This window comes from Myotis daubentonii, chromosome X, assembly GCF_963259705.1.
Source record: "Myotis daubentonii chromosome X, mMyoDau2.1, whole genome shotgun sequence".
Lineage (NCBI taxonomy): Eukaryota > Metazoa > Chordata > Mammalia > Chiroptera > Vespertilionidae > Myotis > Myotis daubentonii.
Window position 1 is genome coordinate 50,501,352 of NC_081861.1, and position 23,649 is coordinate 50,525,000.

Genomic DNA, 23,649 nt, shown 5'->3' on the forward strand with positions numbered 1-23,649 from the left:
TATGCTAGATTCTGAAGATTATAGTGGTGGTCAGGACAGACTTGACTTGTGGCTTTAATGGGCTTACAGCCCAACAGGGGAACAGAAACTTGAACAAGTTTAAGTGCTGTACTCTATGGGTGCTGGGAAAGCAAATAGCAGAGACACCTGAAGGAAGACTTTTTAGAAGTGTCATTTAAGCTCAGACCTAAAGGAAGCCAGAAAAAAAGGAAGAGAATGTTCTTGGCAGAGGGAAAAGCCTGTGCCAGATGTTGAGGTGAGAGATTAAACGTGGTGCTTTTGAGAAACTTATGGTGGCTAGAGCTCAGAGATCAATCTTTTAAACCTCACAACAGTCCTGTAGTTAGTATTATTCCCTCCATTTTAAAGTTGTGGTAAATGAGGCGCAAAGAGGTTAAATAATTTGCCTAAGGTCATAAAACTCTAGGAAGTGGAACAGCCAGGAATTGGACCCAGGCCATCTGGCTCCAGGATATTGGCCCCTCACTACCATAGTAGACTGCCTCTCAGTAGGGCATTGTGTCATGTTGAAGCATCATTGGTCAACTGTGCAGACTTCCATGAAGCATAGCATCTTATCATGTTAATCTGTGGTCTTCTTTTCTGATGGGCAATGTTAAATGAAATCTATACTAGTCACAGACTATTCCTAGAGCTGGAACTTATGAGTATGTGAAAAATCCCTTAAGCTTATAGTATCTGGGTTAGCCCAGAAACTTTCCAGTTGGCTTTGGTCTTTTTTTCACTGATGGGAAATCAAATACCTCATTTGTTATGCAACTCTTAAGTTTGTTAACTGGTATTTCCCAGAACATCATAGATGGGAAGTTACAATTGGTTGTACTTTTTTTTTTTCTTGGCAAAAAATGAGTACAAGATATGTACTGCCTGCAAGGCTAGAATTTTTGTTTTTGAATTCTCAATTTAACTTGGCCATATCCTTTTCTATGACTTTTAAAGTTAGTTAAAGGTTTAATACAGCTTCTTAAATAGGTCTATAGTCTTTAAAAGTCATATAAATTAAAAAATCTGTACATGGAGATGTTTTCAAACATTGGATCTGATTTATTCTTTATGTACCTAAAATACAAGTATGTGTTTTTTAAGATGGGGAATTGACTTCCGTTTGAAGTTATTAGTTAAGGTCTTACCCTAGATTTTAGAAGTTGGGTGTTCAGTCTTATACAAACTACTTAAGCTTGTCACGATTTGATATTGGAAGTGGAAACATGTAATAGTCGTGTGTGTGTTTGTATGTGTGTGTGTGTGCGCGCGCGTGCGTGCATGTGTGTAAAGTGGCACAGTGCAGGTGCTTTCATTTATTTGCCCATTTGTATATTACTGTGGATTCCATCCGGAGATAGTACTTGGAAATATCTTTTCCAGTAGTGAATGTTGGCTTCTGCTGATGTAACCAGGCCATTCTTGCCTTGTTCTCTATGGGTCATCACTAGGGATGTTTTGCAAAAAGAGAGGGGACTCTGATAATAATTACAGTGAACAGTAAGTGTAAACCAGGGAACAGACCTTAGCAAGGTGGGAAATGTGATCATCCTCATTCTAACCAATTCATACAGGGATCAAATTTGTGAATTTAGCACAGAAGCATTGGCTCAACCCAGTTGAGGTATCCAGTAGCTACAGGTAGATTTCCCTTTACTTTGGAGCAAAAACATTACATTTCAAGTAAGTGTATTATTGTATACTAGGGGCCCGGTGCACGAAATTCGTGCACTGGGTGTGTGTGTGGGGGAGTGTCCCTCAGCCCAGCCTGCCCCCTCTCACATACTGGGAGCCCTCAGGCGTTGACCCCCATCACCCTCCAATCGCAGGATCGGCCCCTTGCCCAGGCCTGACGCCTCCGCCAGAGGTGTCAGGCTTGGACAGGGGACCCCCATCTCCCCCTGATCACTGGCTCTGGCCCCCACCCAGGCCTGAGGCCTCTGGCCCAGGAATCATGCCTGGGCAGGGGACCCCCATCTCCCTCTGATCGCTTGCTCCACCCCCCGCCCAAGCCTGACGCCTCTGACCCAGGCTTCAGGCCTGGGCAAGGGGACCATCATATCCCCCCAATCCCCGGCTCCGCCCCCCACCCAGGCCTGATGCCTGGGCCAGAGGAGTTGACCCTTATCACCCTCCGATCACCAATCACCGGATCGGCCCCTTGACCAGGCCTGAGGCCTCTGGCCTAGGCGTCCGGCCCGGGCAGCGGGGACCCACAGCTGCAGCGGCCCCGCGATCGTGGGCTACACTTTAGGCCCAGGCAAGGGACCCCTAGCTCCCGGGACTGCCAGCTTCGACCGTGCCCAGCTCCCATCGCCGGCTCCACCCCTACTTCCTGCTATCACTGGCCAGGGCAGAAAAGGTGCCTGATTCTCTGATCATGGCTGGGGGGCAGGGCAAAGGCGGCCCCAGGGCCGCCTTTGCCCTGCCCCCCAGCTCTTAGCTCCCCCCTGGGTTTCCGATCACTGTCAGTGGCAGGGGGCTTCTTCCTGCTTTCCCTTTTGCCTCCCTGCATTGTGCCTACATATGCAAATTAACCGCCATCTTGTTGTCAGTTAACTGCCAATCTTAGTTGGCAGTTAACTGCCAATCATAGTTGGCAGTTAATTTGCATATAACCCTGATTAGCCAATGAAAAGGGTATCGTCGTACGCCAATTACCATTTTTCTCTTTTATTAGATAGGATTGCAGTGAAATTGTATGTATAGCAGCTTTATTTTTACAGGTTTTTGCATTGTAAAGTCTGTGCTGTGAGGCCCTGTTGAGGTTATTGAAGGACACATTCAGAACTGTGTGGGCCTTTCAGGAAGTGAGATTACTTAATTATACCTTGCTGTTGCCCAAAATGTTTTGAAATGAAAACTTTGAGGGAAAGAAATGATTCTGCCTTTTCTGGCTCCTAATGCTTTTAGACATTAATTTAGCTCATATACATTTGTAACATGATGTTAAGTTTATTGTAATGTCTAATGTCTAAAGCAAGACAGTCGTAGGTAAGATGATATCCTCTGAAGTTTGAGTTGTTAATCCTAGGGTTCAGTTGTAAACAAGAGGGTAGTGATGGAGAACTAACTTCTGAAATCCTCTCCTTTCATAATCCCTCTTATCACCCAAGTGGAATGCAAATATGTGATACCCATTTGGTGCCTTTTGTCTTGTGATACCTTGTGATCTTTTCCAGTGGCAGGCCTCACTTACCATAAGGGGGCTGGTTCTGGTCAGGTGAAAACCATTTTCCTTTTGGAGCAGAAAAGTGCAAGTATGTCGTGGTACCTATTAAATCTTATGCAGATATCATCTAGCGTTGGCATTTGAGTTCCTGTTCGTTTTAATAGGATAAGTGAGTGGAACTGTGAGTTTTAAAAAAATTATATTTCCATCTGTGCACAACCCCTCATGATTGTCTGACTGTTTGATATTGTTTATTCACTTGCTAGTAGTAGTCAAATTTTGTTAGTCACATTTTGACACAGGTGACTACAAAGGCACATTTAACATTTTATAGTAAGAGAAAAGAAACTTAATTTTATTTTATAGTACACAAGCAAAATAAATTTATTTTCCTTTGAGTTTAAAAACAGAGGTGTTTAATCTTCTTTCTGTAGCAGTTGAGGTCAAGTTGTGGCTCCTTTTAGTGTCACTTTGCCACTTGAGTAGGGCCACATAACCCTATTTGTTGCCACTTATCAACATACAGAATTAATTAAAAGACTGGTGCTGTATTTTCTGCTTATTAAACGATATAATAAAGAGCTAATATGCTAATTAGACCAAACAGCAGAACGACCATCTGGACAATCTTCTGGGTGACTGTCCGGACGACCTTCCAGACGAAGCCAGAGCTGCGAGGGCTGAGTCCCTTGCATGAATTTCGTGCACCAGGCCTCTAGTTAAATGATAAAAGTAATATATTCACTCTAGAAGTTTTAGAAAATTTAAATAAAATATAAGGATAAAACAAAATTACCTATCATTTATAACCCAGAGATGAACATTTGTCTTGGAGCCTACATATATTTGAAGAAGCTGATACTGTACTTTAAGTTTCATGTTAAACCAATTTCACTTCATATATTTCCTATATCCTTGAATATTCTTTCAAAATGTTGCATTTGATGACTATAGTAGTTAATCATATGGTTACATCATTATTTACCAATCTCCTTTTGGGCATTCAAAGTTATTTCTAGTTTTTCTGTTATTTATATTACCATGGTGACTATTGTCTACATTTTTGTGTTTGCATGTCTGGTTATTTTCTTAGCATATTCCTAGAAGTAGGAAGTGAAATTACTAGGCTATGAAGTATGACTTAAGGCCTTGTGGTGCATATTGCCAAGTTGCTTTCTATAAAGTTTGTACCAATTTACACTTCTGTCAACAGTATATAAAGTGCCTTTTAAAAATACATTTGACAGCACTGAGAAGTTTCTTTGGTCTTAATTTGTACTACATTTTTTAAAATATATTTTATTGATTTTTTACAGAGAGGAAGGGAGAGAGATAGAGAGCCAGAAACATCAATGAGAGAGAAACATTGATCAGCTGCTTCCTGCACATCCCCCACTGGGGAAATGCCCGCAACCCAGGTACATACATGCCCCTGACCGGAATCGAACCTGGGACCCTTCAGTCCACAGGGGGACGCTCTATCCACCGAGCCAAACCGGTCTCGGCTTAATTTGTACTACTTTTGATGAAACCCCAGTGCCTTCCTCTCTGTTGTAATAAATAAAATTATTGCTGGCAAAAATGAAAGTAGCAATGTAATATTATAAACGGCAGTGCTATAAGGAACTGGTAGCCCCAGATACTTTGAGAATCATTGAAACAGGCCATATTTTAGCTCTGAGTCTGTGTTTCTAAAAATATATTTTTCCTTTCTCAAGCAGTTTATCAATCTTAGCTTTAATGTAATGGAAAGTGCTAATTTTTTTCTCATAAAGTTATTGCTCCATGAGTACTTACTGTTTATTATGTTAGTTCTTTCTGTGCGTATATCTCTTGACTCATATTTTGTCTTCAAAAACAAAATGTAACTTCTGCTAAAAATTGCACAAATTTTTGGAAAGTTTTGATTGTCACAGTAGTACTTTCTGGTCAGGATCACTTAAAGTAATAAACACTTCTTTCAAGTATTGTTCAGGTCTTTTGTATTTTAATGTAAGCCTTGTAAATTCAGTACCATCCATGTTTCAACACACCTCTTGAATAAACTTGGAAGAGATTTGGTAAGTTCAATGTTTGATATTATGCAATCTATTTATAAAAATATTTTAAAAATCAGTATCGTAAGATTGTTGGTCCTGATTCATGAGTTACCAGTGTGACAGCAATTTTCCTCTATTAAAACTTTTCACCCCCAGTGGTTGTTTCATAATAGTCAGGCTGTGTCTTAGACCTTACAAATAGCATTTGTTGAGGTTTGTGACTTTCAAAATTATTATTTAAATGCATTTGATATACTGAATGTTTTTAAAGAGCATATATTTTTCTCTCTTGGTACTGTTAATTTAATCCTAGGTAGCTGAAAAGATAAGAATAGTGCACATTTTTGTTGCTTTCTAATATTCAGACATTCATCTTAAGATTGAAACTAATCACTAGTGATTAGAAATAAATTCTTAATTTTACTATATAGCTAATCACATGAGATCGTAAAGTTGGAGAAAGTAGACCCTATTTTAGCTCCTATGGTGTTTTGGAGGGGAGAGGGAAAAGCGTTTCTGATTTTAAAGCCTATTTTGGCTCTGAAAGTCTACAACTTTGTAAGTAAGGATGGAAATTTGCATGTGGTTAATCTTTCTGTCCCAGTTGAAGTCTGATACTTATATTGTAGACTAGGTACTTTTATTTTTTATTTATTTGCTTTTTAAAAAATATTTTTATTGATTTCAGAGAGGAAGGGAAAGGGAGAGATAGGAATATCAATGATGAGAGAAAATCATTATCAGCTGCCTCCTGCATGCCCCCTCCTGGGGATTGAGCGCACAACTGGGGCATGTGCCCTGACCTGGAATCGAATCATGACCTCCTGGTTCATAGATCAATGCTCAACCACTGAACCACACTGGCTGGGCAATACCTTTATTTTTATACACACACAATTTGCGTGTGTGTGTGTTTTGTGAGTGTGTGTGTGTATGTATATATATACGTATATATACATATATATATACACACATATATATATAATATATATATATAATTTTTTTAAAACTCAAGATTTCCACTCACTTATCACCTGTGTGTGTGTGTGTGTGTGTGTGTGTATATATATCCTATCTAATAAAAGAGAAACATGGTAATTGGCATACGACCACTACCCTTCCCATTGGCTAATCAGCGAGATATGCAAATTAACTGTCAGCCAAGATGGCGGCCGGTAGCCAGGCAGCTTGAAACTCACATGAGGCTTGCTTGCTTCAGTGACGGAGGACTCCAACATTCCCCGCCTGCCTTGCCGGCCTCTGAGCCTGCAGTTTAAGAAACATTGGAACAAATATAGAAGCTAAACAGAACCCCAGAAACCAGCTTTCAGCGAGCCGGTATCTCAGAGCTGGAGTTGATACAGAGTTTCGATTATAGAACCAAAACAAACCAGATACCTGCTTTCAGGAGCGGAGGCCTAAGAGCTGGAGCCTCAGAGCTAAAGCTGGCCCAGAATAAAAAAGAAAAAAAGAAAAAAAGGAGCGGTTGGGATCTTTAGTCACCCGCCAGCCTGAAAACAGCCCTCAGCCCCTGACCCAGACTGGCCAGGCACCCCACTGGGGACCCCCATCCTGAAGGGTGTGTGACCAGCTGCAAACAGCCATCATCCCTCACCCAGGCTGGCCAGGCACCCCAGTGGGGACCCCCACCCTGAAGGGTGTGTGACCAGCTGCAAACAGCCCTCAGCCCCTCACCCAGGCTGGCCAGGCACCCCAGTGGGGACCCCCACCCTGATTCAGGACACCCTTCAGGGCAAACCAGCTGGCCCCCACATGTGCACCAGGCCTCTATCCTATATAGTAAGAGGGTAATATGCCTCCCAGCACTGGGATCAGTGGAGCTGCGAGGCCTCCCGGCACCGGGATCAGCGTGACAGGGGGCAGCGCCCAAACCCCCTGATCGCCCTGCGGCTCTGTGTGTGACAGGGGGCGAGGCCACAACCTCCCTATCCGCCCTGCTCTGTTCATGACAGGGGAAGGCGCCCCAACCCCCTGATCAGCCCTGCTCTGTGCCTAATACGGGGGAGCTTCCCAACCCCCTGATCGCCCCGTGGCTCTGTGTGTGACAGGGTGTGGCGCCCCCCCCCCCCCACGGGCCCTGCTCTGTGTGTGAGGGGTAGAGCCATAACCTCCCCATCGGCCCTGCCTTGAGTGTGACAGTGGCGGCGCCCCAACTCCCTGATCGGCCCTACTCTGTGGGTGATAGAGGGCGGCACCCCAACCCCCTGATCCGCCCTGCTCTGTGTGTGACAGGGGGCAGTGCCCCAACTCCCCTATCGCCCCTACTCTGTGAGTGACAGGGGGGGAGCTCCTCAACCCCCTGATGGGCCCTGCTCTGTGCGTGACAGGGTATGGAGCCCCAACACCCCTGATGGGCCCTGCTCTGTGCGTGACAGGGGGCGGTGCCCCAACCCCCCAATCGGCCCTACCCTGAGCATGACTGAGGGTGGCATCGCAACCTCCCAATCCACCCTGCTCTGTGCATGACAGGGCGGCGCCCCAACTCCGCAGTTGGCCCTGCTCTGAGCCCGACCAGGGGCTGCACCTAGGGATTGGGCCTGCCCTCTGCCACCCGGGAGCAGGCCTAAGCCAGCAGGTCGTTATCTCCCGAGGGGTCCCAGACTGCGAGAGGGCACAGGCCGGGCTGAGGGACCCCCCCTTCCCCCGAGTGCACAGATTTTTGTGCACTGGGCCTCTAGTCTATATAATAAAAGCCCAGTGATCATTACGGTGGAATGACCAGAATGACTGGTTACTATGACGTGCACTGACCACCAGGGGGCAAACGCTCAATATAGGAGCTTCCCCCTGGTGGTCAGTGCACTTCCACCGTGGGAGCACCACTCATCCAGAAGCTGGGGTCATGGCTGATTAGTGCAGAGGTGGTGTCTGGATCCTCTCCCGCCTTTGTGACAGTGCTAAGGAGCAGCGATTCAGGCAGTAAGGAGTGAGCAGACAGGTGGTAAGAAGTGAGCAGGTGGGTGGTTAGGAGCAAGCAGGCGGGCCCTTAGGAGCAAGGGGTCTCCGATTACTAGAGGGAAATCTGACTGTTGGTTTAGGACCAATCATGCCTAAACCAGCAGTCGGACATCCCATGGGAGGCCCTGGCCTGCAAGAGGGCACAGGCCAGACTGAGGACACCCCCTCCCCTGCACAAATTTTGTGCATGGGGCCTCTAGTATATATATAATTGATCATATTCATGCTAAATTTATCATATTCACTGCCACCAAGCTAATGCCAATAGGGTCTCCAATCTGGGGTAGAGAAAGCTGAGAAATCTTATTGAGGTGAACAGTTTACAAATTCAAGAAAGGCAGTTTCTGGTAGAAGCATAAAGTGTGCTCCATCAAGATAAATCAGAGGCTATCTTTTATAGAGAAAGTTGCTGCCCTGGTTATGGGTTAGTCCATTTTTATGCAAATGAAGAATCAAAATTTACACAGTCTCATTGGTCCAAATAGAACTGTCCTGATTGGTTGGCTTTGCACATTCTGATTGGTTGTTCTGGAACCACTCTGATTGGTCAGTACATATGCAAATTTGGGTATACCTGACATTCCGATTAGATGAAGCAGGTCTCTAAGGATGATGGCTGAAGCTCCCTTACAAGGGTTGACTCAGGTAGGAACACAGTGCAGGAGTCTGGCAGCTCAATTCTGGCTTTCCCCCAGAGCATGAGATGCTTCTGCCAGCAGTTATAGCTAGACTCTGGTTGTGAATTTGGACCCAGTAAACTACAAGGAGTCCTTTTTGGCAGATATATTCCTTCTTGAGGTTCACAAACTAAGTGTGTGTGTGTGTGTGTGTGTGTGTGTGTGTGTGTGTGCGCACGCGCGCGCGCTTGCATTTACCATGTTAATTATAAAGGAAAAAGTTATCACAAATGGGTGATAACAGATTTCTTAGCGAGAGTTGAAGTATTTCTTTTGGTATACAAACTAACTCTGTCTTTGATGTTGGGTAACGGCAATGGATGCAGTATTAATTACCCCAGAATACTGCAGATTTATCTATGTAAAGAAATATCTACTGTTCTCATGAAATTTATATGTTCTTCTAGCACTGAAAATGAGCTTTGAGTTAAGAGTAGAACCAAGGATTTTATGTTTAGCTAAAATTGTTATATTTCTAAAATACAATGGCACCTTTTTGTTATACATACTTTCCCAAAATATCTGCTTAAAATGCTAAAATAAAATAAAGTAAAAAAAATCCGGCAAAGAGGTTTGGTTGGTTGTTGGAGCAGTTTCTTTTGCTCAGCGACTGCAGCTTCTTCTTGGGCAGCAGACGTGGTGAGTCGGTTCAGGACAAAGCCTAAGACTTCCGGCACTGGGTGAAAGAAAATGGTTCAAACCAAGCAGAGTGCTCACAGATCCACATGAGGGAAAGCTTCCTGAAAGAGCTGGCCACTAAAGCTGCCAGGGAAAGTGCCCCCTCTACTGGTGCGGTGTGAAAACCTCATTAAGGGCTGGCCACTAAAGCTGCCAGGGAAAGTGCCCCCTCTACTGGCGCGGTGTGGAAACGTCATCACTACAGGTCCAGGACCATTGTTCCGTCATTACCAGAAATCAACCCACCTAGTTTCTGTTTATTAAGCTGCGTTTCCAGAGGTAGGTGAGGGAGATCAACCAGGATTTCAAAACGGATTGAGGTTTCAGAGTCCGTCACTGGTGCACTTCAGGAGGCTAGTGAAGCGTACCTGGTGGGATTATTTGAAGGTACTAATCTGTGTACCATTCACACTAAGAGAGTTACCATCATGCCCAAAGATATACAGTTGGCTCGCCAGATACATGGAGAGAGAGATTAAGTGAAGGTAATTTTTATCGTGTTGTAGCAAATTCTGTAAAATACTTTGGTTTAATTTGTGACTTTTTTTTTTTGGTAAGAAATTGTTTATAATATGTTGCACTGTACTTAAGTCATTCCATCTTTCTCTCAGGTTGAATGTGAAAAGTGATTGTTCACACACCTTTGTGATATGAGCACTCTTGCTCAGGAGTGAAAACTTAATGGTATTAAGAAGGGATGGGTGATACTTCTTGCTTCTCATGTTTCTGTATGTTAATGACTTGTTGGGTAGCTATTAAGGTACTAGAATTGATAAATGTGTACAGGGGCCTTTTGCGATAAAACTGGTTATGACTTGATCCAAGTGTTTAACAATTGGGGCTAAGTCTGACAATGCATGTAATAAAATGTAGAATGTAGGATTTTTCAAGGGTGAAGATACAAGTCTTAATCACAGTGTGACTTACAATTTCCTAAAAAAAAAAAAGTAACCAGGCAGCTATAGAACACACTATTTGCATTTATAATAGCAATTTTATATATAGTAATCTAAACATTTTTAAATTAAATGTTTTACATTCTCCTGTGGGGCACCTTGTCATTGAGGTGTGTGTAATTTAGGGCCCAGTTGGTTTTCGCCTAACTAAACTGCTCTTGTTTTCATAGTAGTAAAATACTTTGCAAATTATACCTTTCATAAGTTCTTATTCTAGCATATGTTAACTGACCCTCTAGCACTAGCTGATAAAGTAAACACTAATAGGGGGATTTTATAAAGGCTCTAGAATATAATACAAGTTATTCACACAGTATAATCTGTTGCTAATATTCTGAACTAGTTAGTGCAGCTTTTCTTTGTGTTGTGGTTGGTCGCATAACTAGGTTGACTTTTTTCTCTATCAACAGGAAACAAAACCAAAATTATTTTCTTTGTGGAATTTGTATTATAATAACCCTTAGAGTAAACTTGCTGGGGAGGGTGGACACATAGCTCCTGCTTATTGAATCTCTTCTAGTTAAAATGGCGTCCAGTTAGGTTACACCTGGAATATGGTCCTGGGAAGATCACGTTATAGAGATGGTCTTCAAAATGGTTTTTATACTTATCTTTCTATTGAAGTTTTTAGGTCCTTATATATGTTGACTAAATTTAAAAATAAACTTGTTTATCTAAAAAAATTCTATCATAAAAATAATTATAAACAGCCAGCCCATGTTTCTCAGTGTTTGAGCATCGATCCATGAACCAGGAGGTCATGGTTCGATTCCCAGTCAGGGCACATGCCCAGGTTGCAGGCTTGATCCCCAGTAGGGCACGTGCAGCAGGCAGCCTATTGATGAGTGTCATCATTGATGTTTCTCTCTCTCCCTGTCCCTTCCTCTCTCTGAAATCAATAAAAACATATTTTAAAAATTATTGCAAACAAATGAAATGATGTAAAGGGAAAAAAAATGACTTAATCCAGCCATACTTTCTGACAATTGTTTTATCTTTTACCTATTCCAACAAATATTTGATGCTATTTCCAAGTTAAAATATTATCAACTAGAGTCCTGGTGCACAAAAATTTGTGCACTCGGGGGGAGGGGGGGGTCCTTCAGCCCGGCCTGTGCCTTCTCGCAGTCTGGGACCCCTCGGGGAATGACTACCTGCTGGCTTAGGCCCGCTCCCCAGGAGATTGGGCCTAAGCTGGCTGTCAGACATCCCTCTGGCAGCCCGGGAGCCCTTAGGGGATGTCCACTTGCCAGTGGGGAGCAGGCCTAAGCTGCAGTCGGACATCCTTAGCACTGCTGAGGGGGCTGGAGAGGCTCCCACCACCACCGCTGTACTGGCAGCCATCAGCCTGGCTTGTGGCTGAGCAGAGCTCCCCCTGTGGGAGCGCACTGACCACCAGGGGGCACCTCCTGCATTGAGCGTCTGCCCCCTGGTGGTCAGTGTGTGTCATAGTGACCAGTCATTCCCAGTCATTTTGCTGTTAGGGTCGATTTGCATATTACCCTTTTATTATATAGAATAGAGGTCTGGTGCATGGGTGGGGGCCGGCTGGTTTGCCCTGAAGGCTGTCCCAGATCAGGGTGGGGGTCCCCACTGGGGTGCCTGGCCAGCCTGGGTGAGTGGCTGATGGCTGTTTGCCAGTTGGCCAAGCCCCCCAGCCACCCAAGCTCCCAGTGGAGGCTGGCTGGAAGCAGGTATCTGGGATTTATTTATCTTCTATAATTGAAACTTTGTTGCCTTGAGCAGAGTTCCACAGCGAGCCAGGGTAGGTGGGAAGCTTGGCTTCCTCCATCGCCTGGGCAACGAAACCTCTTGCTCCAGCTCCATGGCTGCCAGCCGCCATCTTGGTTGGGTTAATTTGCATAAAGTCGCTCTGATTGGCTGGTGGGTGTTGCTTGGGCATAGCAGAGGTGCGGTCAATTTGCATGTTTCTCTTTTATTAGATTAGATAGTCTACATTGTAGTTATTTTCTCACTTCAAGATTATAAGAAGTATTTCCTCATTTTTCCAAGTTAAAGTGAGATACAGAGATAATAAGCCACAATATTAAATGATATTTCCAAGTTAAAGTGGGATACAGAGATAATAAGCCACAATCCTTGCCTTGAATGAGCTTACAGTTTAGATAAGTGATTAAGATAAATTTATACCAGTAAATAATACAAGGTAATAATTTTACAGCTATTAGGGAAAATCTCTCTAGAAATTCAAAAGAAGACTAGACATTTTAGCTCCATATTGGTGAAGGTATCCTGGAAAGTTGGCTTTTGAACAGAATTCTAGGTAGAAAGAAGAACATGAATACTTGGTGAAGCAAGAGAATGGAATGGCAGTTTTTAAGGTAATAAGTGGTTTATTTGGAGTGGAATACAGGTAAGGAGATACTTTTCCTGTTACATTAATACAATCATTTTATAGTAAAACTAGAGGCCTGGTGCACAAAATTCATGCCCTGGGGGGGTGTCCTCAGCCCAGCCTGCACCGTCTCCAATCTGGGATGCCTCGGGGGATGTTTGATATCCCTCTCACAATCTGGGACTGCTGGCTTCTAACCACTCGCCTGCCTGCATGCCTGATTGCCCCTAACTGCTTCTGCCTGCCAGCCTGATCACCCCCTAAGTGCTCCCCTGCTGGCCTGATAACACCTAACTGCTCCCCTGCCGGCCCAATCACCCCCACCTGCCCTCCCCTGCAGGCCTGGTTGCCCCCAGCTGCCCTCCCCTGCCGGCCTCATCTTATCCCCAACTGCCCTCCCCTGCTGGCCTGATCTCATCCCCAACTGCCCTTCCCTGCTGGCCTGATCGCCTCTAATTGCCTCTGCCTGCCTGATCACCCCTAACTGCCCTCCCCTGCCAGCCTGATCTTGCCCCCAACTGCCCTCCAATTCAGGCCTGATCTTGCCTCCAACTTCCCTCCTTTGCCAGCCAGTTTGGTTCAGATTGGTCGGTTTCTATGCCAGTCAGCATCAAAAGCTCTGCCTCTAGGCAGCCATTGGCTCAAGTGTCTCTGGGCCTATCAATGGGGCCTAATCGGAAAGGCGAGGCTGATCAGCAGCCCTAGGCCTGGAGAGAAACAGGTGTGGCTGCTGGCCAGGCCCGGAGCAAAAGAGAGAGGGAAGTGCTGATCAACCGCTGCCACAGAGGCTACAGATCAGACCCTGCTTCTCTCGTCAGGCCTCTCTCGGCCTGATTCACAGCCCCCTCAGCAGTCAGTGCTGGGTCACCTTGCCTGCTGACTGCAGGACTGATTTCCAGTTGGTCAAGCCTCCAGTCGTGACGGACCCAGGGTTTTTATATATTAGGATACTTAATGGTGCTGATTGGTGTATAAATAGGTGTAGGCATTCTGGAAAGTAATTTTGTAGTATATATTAAGAGCTTCCTTTCCCAGCCCCACCGTACCAAACACACCCAAAATCTTCTACCTAGGACCTAGTAATCACACTTTTAGGAAATATGAGGAAATACTTTTTATAATCTTGAAGTGGGAAAATGATCCAAAAGCTACAAAGCAGACTATTGTAATATTTTACTGCTTAAAACCAAAACCAGTATTTGGTCCAAAGCACCCAAAATAAAGAAAAAAGCTATACTTGGAAAAATATTTGTAATACATCAGACAAGGGCTTCCCTCCTTAATAGACAAAGGGCTGTTATGAATCAATAAAGAAAAATGAATAAGCAAGTGAAGAATGGACAAAGGACTTGAACAAGTCACTCATATAAGAAATTCAGATATCTATAATAATAAATGCATAATATGCTAATTAGACCGGACAGCCAAACGACCTTCTGGACGTCATTTCAGAAGAAGCTGTGGCGGCGGGGGCTGAGGCAGAGGTGGTTAAAGGCAATCAGGCAGGCAGGCGAGCGGTTAGGAGCCAGTGGTCCCGGATTGTGAGAGGGATACCCAGCTATCAGTTTAGGCCAAATCCCGTCAGTCAGACATCCCCAGAGCGGTCCCGGATTGTGAGAGGGTGCAGGCCAGGCTGAGGGACCACCCCCCTCCCCATGCACTGGTCCTCTAGTAAAATATTTTTATATGTTCATTGAAAATTAAAACAGTGTTTTTGGTATCTATCAGAGTTCAGTCTAGTGTTGGAGGGGATGTGGGGAAATGGGTACTACTGGTGGGAACGCGAAATGGTATATTCTTTTTAAGAGGGCATTACATTTTTCTTTTGTAAATAAGTTTTAGACTTTTACAAAAGAGTTGCAAAAACAGTACACCATTTCCATGGATCCCTATACCTAGCTCTCCCTAATGTTAGCAACTTACATAATTATGGTACAATTACCAAAACTGAAGAATTAACATAGGTACAATACTATTAATTAAACTACAGACTTCATTCAAATTTTATCAGTATTTCAAATAACATTTTCTGTTCTGGATCCAATCCAGGATCCCACATTATATTTAGTTCTCATGTCTCCCTAGTCTTCTCTAATCCATGACAGTTCCTCAGCCCTTGTTTTTCGTGACTTTGACAATTTTGAAGAATAGTGGTCAGTTACATTGAGAATGTCCCATGTCCCTAATTTGGATTTACCTAACGTATTCTTTTTTCATGGATATATTTAGATTGTGCAATTTGTGCAATTTGGTTAAGAATACCAAAGAAGCAAAGTTGTTTCATTTTCAGTGTCATGTACATCATGTCAGTGTGCCCTATTTCTGGTGATGGTAATCTTGATGATGTGGTTAAAGTGATTGTCAACTGTTTTACTACAGTGAAGTTTTAATTTTTCTCTTTGCAATTAATAAATATTAATTATACTGTTATATTAATATGTATTTTGGGAAGATACTTTTTTAAAAATCCTCACCTGAGGATTTTTTCCATTGATTTTTAGAGAAAGTGAAAGAGAGAAAGAAAGACAGAAATATCGATGTGAGAGAAACACATCAATTGTTTGCCTCCTGCATGTGCCCTGCCGGGGCCCAGGCCAGGGAGGAACCTGCAACTGAGGTGCATGCCCGTGACCAGAATTGAACCCTGGGACCCTTCGATCTGCAGGCCAATGCTCTATCCACTGAACCAAACCAGCTAGGGCTGGGGAAGATGCTTTGAGACCATGAATATATCCAGTTCAACTTTAGACTTTTACTCAACCACTGTTAGCATCCATTGATGGATTTTATCTGCAGCAATTATTACTGTGGTGTGCTAATGGAGATTTTCTATTGCCTTTATTCCTTCCACATGTATTAATTAGAATTATTCTGTAAGGAACATTGGTCTCTTCTCCCTCATTTATTTATTCATTTAGTCAATAATTTATTTTTATTAGTATAGCCCCCTGGATATTTATTTTATTCTTTGGGATATATTCTCATAATATCATTTATTTTGTGCAAATTGTATCAGCTTTCATCATTGGGAGATCTTTTGGGTTGGCCCCTGTGTCCTGTTGACACGACCTCATTTTTTTAAAGCACATTTTTACATTCTGACACCAGAAGATACTAGGCTCACCTTGCATTTTTCCTGCCCTGGCTCTGAAATCAACTAGTTCTCCACCGAAACTTGGTTTCTTTTATTGGAAAATAGTCATTGGAAACCCAAGATCTGGGTGCTGGTATCATCAACTAGGGTATCTCTGCTTTTAGTACCTGAGGACAATTTTAATAGACTAACATCTAAAATGGTTATACCCTTTTGACCTAGCGATTATGTTAGAAATGAATCCTATAGAAGCACTGGCATAAATATATTGCTAAGGATGTTCATTGCTGTACTTCTAATGAGAAATTAGACAAATCCAGTATGTCCGTCAATAGGAAAGATTAGTTAGACTTAATTTTGATATGGTCGTACAATAGAATACCATAGAACTATTAAAAATTATTAGGTAGATCTATGTGTTTTGGCATGGAAAGACATGTAAGAGAGCCATTTTTTAAAGAAATTAAAATATGCTATTATTTAAAAAAATATATATTTGTATTTCAGAGAGGAAGGGAGAAGGGAAAGAGATAGAAACATCAATGATGAGAGAGAATCATTGATTGGCTGCCTCCTGCATGCCCCCTACTGGGGATCGAGCCTGCAACCTGGGCATTTGCCCTTGACAGGAATCGAACCCAGGACTCTTCAATCTGCAGGCTGATGCTCTATCCACTGAGCCAAACCAGCTAGGACTAAAATATGCTTTTAAAAGTCCCCAAGAGTAACCACCAAAGTCTTCAAAGCTATCATTTCTAGAGGATTGAATAAAAAATATACTTCCATATTATATTTTATGTTTTCTAATGTTTCAGTTTTTTAAAAAGCTCGTTGAGATATCATGAATATCTTAAAAATTGTTTTTAAGTTTAGTTTCCATCTACTATTACTTATCAATATATGACATATATATTTATCTAACACAAGACCTATAAAAGACCATTGCTTAGGGAAATGTTTTGTATGGGACTCACCAGAATTTAATTTTTTTTAAAATAAATCTTTATTGTTCAGATTATTACAGTTGTTCCTCTATTCTCCCCCCATAGCTCCCCTCCACCCGGTTCCCACCCCACACTCTGCCCTTACCTGCCTCCACTGTCCTCATCCATAGGTGTAAGATTTTTGTCCAGTCTCTTCCCCCACCCCCCACACCCCTTTCTCCCCCTAGAATTATCAGTCCACTCCCTTTCTATGCCCCTGATTCTATTATATTTTCCAGTTTATTCTGTTCATCAGATTTTTTATTCACTTGATTTTTAGATTCACTTGTTGATAGATATGTAATTGTTGTTCATAATTTTTATCTTTACCGTTTTTCTTCTTCTTCCTCTTCTTAAAGAATACCTTTCAGCATTTCATATAATACTGGTTTGGTGGTGATGAACTCCTTTAGCTTTTTGTTATCAGTGAAGCTCTTTATCTGACCTACAATTCTGAATGATAGCTTTGCTGGATAAAGTAATCTTGGTTGTAGGTTCTTGGTATTCATCACTTTGAATATTTCTTGCCACTCCCTTCTGGCTTGCATAGTTTCTGTTGAGAAATCAGCTGACAATCGTATGGGTACTCCCTTGTAGGTAACTGACTTTTTTTCTCTTGCTGCTTTTAAGGTTCTCTCTTTGTCTTTTGCCCTTGGCATTTTAATTATGATGTGTCTTGGTGTGGTCCTCTTTGGATTCCTTTTGTTTGGGGTTCTCTGTGCTTCCTGGACTTGTAAGTCTATTTCTTTCACCAGGTAGGGGAAGTTTTCTGTCATTATTTCTCCAAATAGGTTTTCAATATCTTGCTCTCTCTCTTCTTCTGGCACCCCTATAATTCGGATGTTGGTATGCTTGAAGTTGTCCCAGAGGCTCCTTACACTATCTTGATATTTTTGGATTCTTTTTTCTTTTTGCTTTTCCGGTTGGGTATTTTTTGCTTCTTCATATTTCAAATCTTTGACTTGATTCTTGGGATCCTCTTGTCTGCTGTTGGATCTCTGTATAGTATTCGTTATTTCAGTCAGTGTATGCTTAATTTCTAGTTGGTCCTTTTTCATATCCTTGAGGGTCTCACTAGACTTATTGAGGGTCTTACTAAATTTATCGGCGGTTTCTAGAAAATTCTTGAAAACCCTTCTAACCATGGTTTTGAACTCTATATCCAGTCGTTTGCTTTCCTCCATTTCTGTTATTTGTGACCTGTTTCTTTGTGTCCACATTTTGGCTGCTTCCCTGTGTTGATAGAGTGGCTTTGTGTGCTAGGTGTCCTATAGGGCCCAGTGGCTCAGCCTCCCCACTTACCTGAGGTGAACACTCTTGGTGCACCCCTTTGTGGGCTGTGTGCACAGTCTTGTTGTAGTTAAGCCTTGATTGTTGTTGGTATCACTGGGAGGAATTGACCTCCAGGCCAATTGTCTGTGAGAATCAGCTGTGTCTGCAGTTGGAGAGCTCCTGTGCTGAAGACACCCTTTTGGGGCAAGACTTGCTTCAATGGGGCTTTGGTGCTCACTGAGTCTGCCCCCTGAGTGTGTCCCTTATGGATCTGAGGAGTTGTAATCTGGATGGTCTCACTCTGACCACTAGGTACACGGGCTCTTGGATCTCTTAAGGAGGTGCTAATTTAGCCTCTGCCTGAGGCTACCCAGCAGGAGCTACAGAGAGATCTGCAGATTCCTCTTCCTTGTTTGGGGTTTGGAGGTGCTCAGATGAGGCCCAGCTGTGAAGCAATGCAAGCTGCTGTGGGGCCTTGGATGTCTTCTTTTGGATGTCTGGTTCTCTCTGACCCAGCTGCAGTTTGTTAGGTAATTTTAGATCTCAATGGGCCAGCCCATTCATATGCAAAAGCATCTGCTGGCGGCTTGGGTGGTGCGGGGTCTCAGGGAATCAACAGGGTGGAGCAAACAGCTTTGGCTGGTCCTCAGTCCTGCCCTAAGAGGCCCCCCTGGTCTCAGTGTCCCATGGTAATTGCTGCAAGCACCTCTGAGAAAGCTGTCCTCGAGTTCCACCTGCTGCCAGACAGTCCAGTTTCTCTCTGTATGAGTCTGGGTCCCCAGAGACTTGCCTGGAACTGGAGTCAGGGCTGTCGGGAGGTTGAGACTCCCTCCCGATTGAAAAAGACACCGGCGTCCTCCGTTGCCAGCCCTTTCCATGCGCACCTCCGTACCTCTGCACTTTAGTTCCACACCTCCTGAGTCTCAGTGTGCTTTTCTCTTTCCTTCTAGTTGTAGAATTTCCACTCAGCCAGCCTTCCTGTGGTTCTGGGTGATATCTGTTTTGTCTTTAGTTGTAGTTTTGAAGTGGTTGTTCAAGGCAGCCATTTCAGGTGTTTACCTATGCCGCTATCTTGGTTTCTCTCCAGAATTTAATTTTAGATTTGAACGTTAAGTGCTTAGGGCTTTGTTAATATTTTTTACTCATTTCTGAAACATTTGTTTTTAAATTTATTAAGATTGGTCCTTGATATTAAGTAGAGGAGGAAGATTCATCATGCTTGAAATATTTCCAACAGATGCTATCACAAGTTTAGTATTTACTTTACTTCTGAAGAATGTTTTTAAAATATTGGTTAACAGACTAACTTATTTACAGAGAGGGCAAAAACTAAGCACATTAATGGTTTGCTTTTTGTCTCAAAATATGAGCGTTTTCTGAAGTTGTTTGGATTTGTATTTCTTTTTCCTTAATCACTCTGTTAACTGCACGGATGCTGTTTTTCTCCCTGGTATTCATTCAGTGAATGACGCTTTCTCAGTACTGCCTTATTCCCTAATTAAAAGATGATAAACTCGAGATCATGTATTATCTCTTTTTTTCATACCACCAGGTGATAAGTAATATGTTGTGTTATGCTGGCAGCAGCTTTGTGTCATTTTCTCTTGTGCTTGATTTAATCTCATGGTATTTTGTTACAGTAACATGCTGTACTTTCAATCATCAAGTATTATGCACTGTATGTAATTGTATGTGCTACACATTTATACGTCTGGCAGTGCAGTAGCTTTGTGTACACCAGTATCACCACAAACAGGTGATTATTACATTGTGCTACTAAGTCATGATGTTACAACATCACTGGGCAATAAGAATTTTTCAGCTCCATAATAATCTCATAGGATCACCATTGTATATGTGGTCCACTGTTGACTGAAATGTTGTTAAATGCAGCACATGACTGTACAGTGGGGCCTTGACTTACGAGTGTCCCAACTAACGAGTTTTTTGAGATACCAGCTGTCTCTAGGCCGATTTTTTGCATTGAGTTGACAGAGTAATTTGAGTTAATGAGCTCCTTAACGAGCTCGGTCTCGGAACAAATTAAACTCGTAAGTCAAGGCCCCACTGTATATGAAGTTACCCTCCTTTTGTGTTAATATAAAATGTTAGCCCTCTGGGAGAAAGATAAGAAAATGTTAAATAACATGCTTTCTATTTATAAGTAGTCTTAACCATTTATAGTCACACATGTACTGATACTATTGCCAGCAATCCCTCCCCAAAAGTAGATTATGGATAGTAACTTGATGTTGGAAAGTAGTTCTATTAAACAAGAACAAAAGGCATACTCTGTTAGTAATAGGCCTGGTTATAAATCATTCTTTACTTCATTCTTATAATCTTCTAATGGTAACAAAGGAGAAAATTAACTGTCCTAATAGCAGCTAGTGTGGATGTTAATTTTAGGACTTGCATTGGAGTATCCAGATTTAAAAAATTGAAGGGTTATTCTCATAATCGCATGCAAGTAGTACTGAGTGCTACTGAAAGGAAATAAAAGTTTAGTTCTCCAGAATCATAATATCATGCCCAGGAAACCCCAGGGGTGTTGGAATGTAAGTAAGCAATACCAAATCACTGAAGGGCCTTATTATATGGTTGTGAGTATTCAGATGGTAAGGAGTTTTCTCTTGCAAATTCCAATATAGGTTAATCCTCAACTGCAAGCATACCCCTAAACCTTCATAGTGTATATATTTTGAAGAACATCACAAAACTGATGTGTGTATTCCTCGAGGGGGGATAAAAATATCTTTAGGTTTCTACCTAGACCAGTGTTAATTTGGAAAGAGCCTTGTACTATTTAAAGGAAATTTTTCATTTTTTATTTTGATGGGAAAATGGGTCCCTGCAGATATTTAGGGGTGAGAATGTCTGACTATTTTTCTGTGGTCAGCCTTTGTCTGTGTCTCTGAACTTAGCTCCTATCCTGACTGTGGAGGAATAAGGGGTACAAATAAAACCATCAAGATCATTACTACAACTTCTTGCATTTTATTTTTTATTGAGATATGATTGACATATAGCATTGTATAAGTATAAGATATACATTGTGTTACTTTGATACATTTACATTTTGTAATACTAGAAGCCCGTTGCATGAAGATTTGCGCAATAGGCCTTCCTTCCCCTGGCTACCGGCACCAGTTTTCCTCCGGCACCCAGGACCCAGGCCTTTGGTCCGGCCGCAGAGAGGCTTGGCTTCTCTGCTGCTTCGCTGTGGTTGGAGCCTTCAGTCTTCACTCCGCACCTGTGTATGCAAATTAACCGCCATCTTTGTTGGGTTAATTTGCATAATCATTCTGATTGGCTGGTGGGCCTAGCAGAGTGGCACCAATTTGCATGTTTCTCTTTTATTAGTGTAGATGATTGCAACTATACTTTAGGTAACACCTCCATCATGTCACATAACTATCACTTTTTTTTAGTGGTGAGGATATTTAAGATCTAATCTCTTAGCAATTTTGAAGCTGTTATATAGTATTGTTGCCTATAATCATTATGCTATATATTTGATCTTCATAACTTATTCATCTTCTAGTTGCAAATTCGTACCCTTTAACAAAATGTCCATGTTTTCCCCCTAATCCCCAGCCCCTTGTCACCACCATTCTACTCTGTTTCTATGCCTTCAACTTTTTTAGATTCTACATATAAGTACTATCGTACAATATTTGTCTTTCTCTCTCTGGCAAATCTCACTAAGTATAATGCCCTCAAGTTCCATACATGTTGCAAATGGCAGGATTTCCTTCTGTCTCATTTCTGAATCATATTCCATTGTATATGTATGACATATCTTCTTTATCCATTCTTTTGTTGGCAGACACTTAGGCTGCTTTCATATCTTGGCTATTGTGAATGAATGCTGCAGTGAGAAAGGGGTTGCAGATAACTTTGATATCCTGTTTTCATTTCCTTTGGATGTATACCCAGAAGAGGCATTGCTGAATCATATGATAGATCTATTTTTGGTATTTTGAGAAACCTCCATAATATTTTTCATAGTGGCTACGTCAATTTGCATTCCCACCAGAAGTGCATAGGGTTCCCATTTCTCCACATCCTTGCCAGCACTTATTATCACTTGTCTTTTTTTATAATGATTACTAGGGGCCCGGTGCACAAAATTCATGCACTGGGTGTGGGGGGGGGAGTGTCCCTCAGCCCAGCCTGCCCCCTCTCACATACTGGGAGCCCTCAGGCGTTGACCCCCATCACCCTCCAATTGCAGGATCAGCCCCTTGCCCAGGCCTGATGCCTCTGGCCTAGGCGTTCGGCCCAGGCAGCGGGGACCCGCAGCTGCAGCGGCCCCACGATCGTGGGCTTCGCTTTAGGCCCAGGCAAGGGACCCCTAGCTCCTGATACTGCCAGCTTCCACCGTGCCCAGCTCCCATCACTGGCTCCACCCCTACTTCCTGCTATCACTGGCCAGGGTGGAAAAGGCACCTGATTCTCTGATCATGGCTGGGGGGCAGGGCAAAGGCGGCCTCAGGGCCGCCTTTGCCCTTCCCCCCCAGCTCTTAGCTCCCCCCTGGGTTTCCGATCACTGTCAGTGGTAGGGGGCTTCTTCCTGCTTTCCCTTTCGCCTCCCTGCATTGTGCCTACATATGCAAATTAACCGCCATCTTGTTGGCAGTTAACTGCCAATCTTAGTTGGCAGTTAATTTGCATATAGCCCTGATTAGCCAATGAAAAGGGTAGCTCGTACACCAATTACCATTTTTCTCTTTTATTAGTGTTGATTATAACAGATATGATGTGCTATCTCATTGTGGTTTTGATTTGCATTTTCCTAGTGAGGCTGAGCATCTTTTCATGTCTGTTGGCCATCTGCATATATTTGAAAAAATGTCTATCAGTTCCTCTGCTTATTTTTAAAAATTTAATTATTGTCTAAAATTTTACATATGTCTCATTTTACCCCAATTGACCCCCTCAGCCATTCCCATCCCAGGCAAGCCCCCATCACCCTAGTGTCTGTGTCCATTGGTTATGCTAATATGCATGCATACAAATCCTTTGGTTGCTTTCTAACCCCTCTCCCCTGTCATTTGTCTCTGGATCTATTCTTGTTCATCAAATTATGTTGATCATTATATCCCACATATGAGTGAGATCATGTGATATTTATCTTTCCCCAGCTGGCTTATTTTGCTTAGCATAATGCTCTCCAGTTCCATCCATGCTGTTGCAAATGGTAAAAGTTCTTTCTGTTTTAGAGCGGCATAGTATTCCATTGTGTAGATGTACCACAGTTTTTTAATCCACTCATCTGCTGATGGGCACTTAGGCTGTTTCCAGATCTTAGCTATGGTAAATTGTGCTGCTATGAACATAGGGGTGCATATATCCTTTCTGATTGGTGTTTCTGGTTTCTTGGGATATATTCCTAGAAGTGGGATTACTAGGTCAAGTGGGAGTTCCATTTTTAACT

At 42.8% G+C, this 23,649-nt stretch overlaps 1 protein-coding gene across 6 annotated transcripts in view; it reads left to right on the forward strand.

Annotated features, from left to right (window-relative positions):
• Positions 1 to 23,649, forward strand: part of ACSL4 (acyl-CoA synthetase long chain family member 4) — a 93,158-nt gene that overhangs the window by 22,256 nt on the left and 47,253 nt on the right. The window lies entirely within an intron of this gene.